The sequence below is a fragment of the Galeopterus variegatus genome, unplaced genomic scaffold, assembly GCF_000696425.1.
Source record: "Galeopterus variegatus unplaced genomic scaffold, G_variegatus-3.0.2 Scaffold9322, whole genome shotgun sequence".
NCBI classification, from domain to species: Eukaryota; Metazoa; Chordata; class Mammalia; order Dermoptera; family Cynocephalidae; genus Galeopterus; species Galeopterus variegatus.
The window spans coordinates 9,446-10,801 of NW_007735433.1; positions in this window are offsets into that span (position 1 = coordinate 9,446).

Here is a 1,356-nt window from a genome sequence, read left to right on the forward strand (position 1 = left end):
CAGGGCAGCTGGACTGAGTTCAGTAACAGAAATACATAGAATTCTTACCTCTAGGAGGGGTAAGATGGGATTGGAGAGGGGAGGAAGATTTTTATAGATTATTGAAATATTCTTTGGTGCTACTGAAATTTGTATGTGTTATTTTTTATAATAATATAAAAGAAAATCTTCCCATAACACACAAGACAGTGGGGGCAGCAGCAGAAAGAGGGAGATTTGACCTGTTGTTGGCTGACTTTGGATGCTGCTGTCTTTACTTACGGGTAACTTTGTGTTCCAGCCTTTTTTGTTATCATCCCAGTCTGTGCTTCTACCATTTCCTCCCCTGATCAGTCCACTTTCTCTTGACTCTTCTACTTGATTTCAAACTCTCTGCCCCTAATTTATTTCTATCACATCCAGCAACAGGATACTGGTTCACACTGTGGGCTCTGGATTCAAATCCTGACTGCAGCCCTTGTAGCTCTACGACCTTTGAAAAGTTGATTAGCCTCCCATGCACCAGTGTCCTCGTTGTATAATTCGGGATAATAACGATTCCTGTCTTACGGATACCATTAGAGTTAATTTATGTTCTGTGCCTGGCATATAGGGAGTACTTCTAAGTGTTATTCACCATTATTCTTTGACATGATTTAAAAAATTTTTTTGGTTAAAATTAGATATATTTTAACAAGAAGAAAAACAAATAGAAAAGAAGAAAAAAGAAAGAGAGAACATAAGCAATAAAGCAAAAATCACCCATAAAGCCTTCCCACAGAAGGAAGGACTACTGAGATGTTAGAAAACATCCTTCCATACATATATACCGATGTAAATAATATACAATACACTTGCACCTAAATGAGGAAAAAAACCCCAACACCCCCCTTGACCCCCCAAAAAACCCAAAAAACCTCTCCTGCAACTGGCTTTTTCATCCACGCCATACGGGCCATGTTTCCAAAATAACAATTACATCATTTCATTGCCTGGCTCTCCCCTCAACGGTTCTCTTTCACCAACTGGATTAAAACAAATGAATTCTCTGGATATTTAAGGATCATGCTTATAAAAGTCCTCATCGTCCAGCCAAAGATGGTTTCCCACCTTTAAGCACTCTTCTACACAGCAGTTGGCCTGGCCTCTTCACATGCAGCCACAAGCCTCCCCGCCAGTCTGCTGCTTCCAGGTGATTGTTCAAACTCCAGGTCGAATCCTTTCTCTTTCATGAAGCCATCCCTGCTATTTCCATTTCATATTAGTTTTTCCCTTTTTTCAACAATTATAGCACTTTATTTATTTATTTATTATTATTTTTTATTATTATTATTTTTTCCTTTTTGTCTTTTTTCGTGTCTGGCAACGGATCGCAAC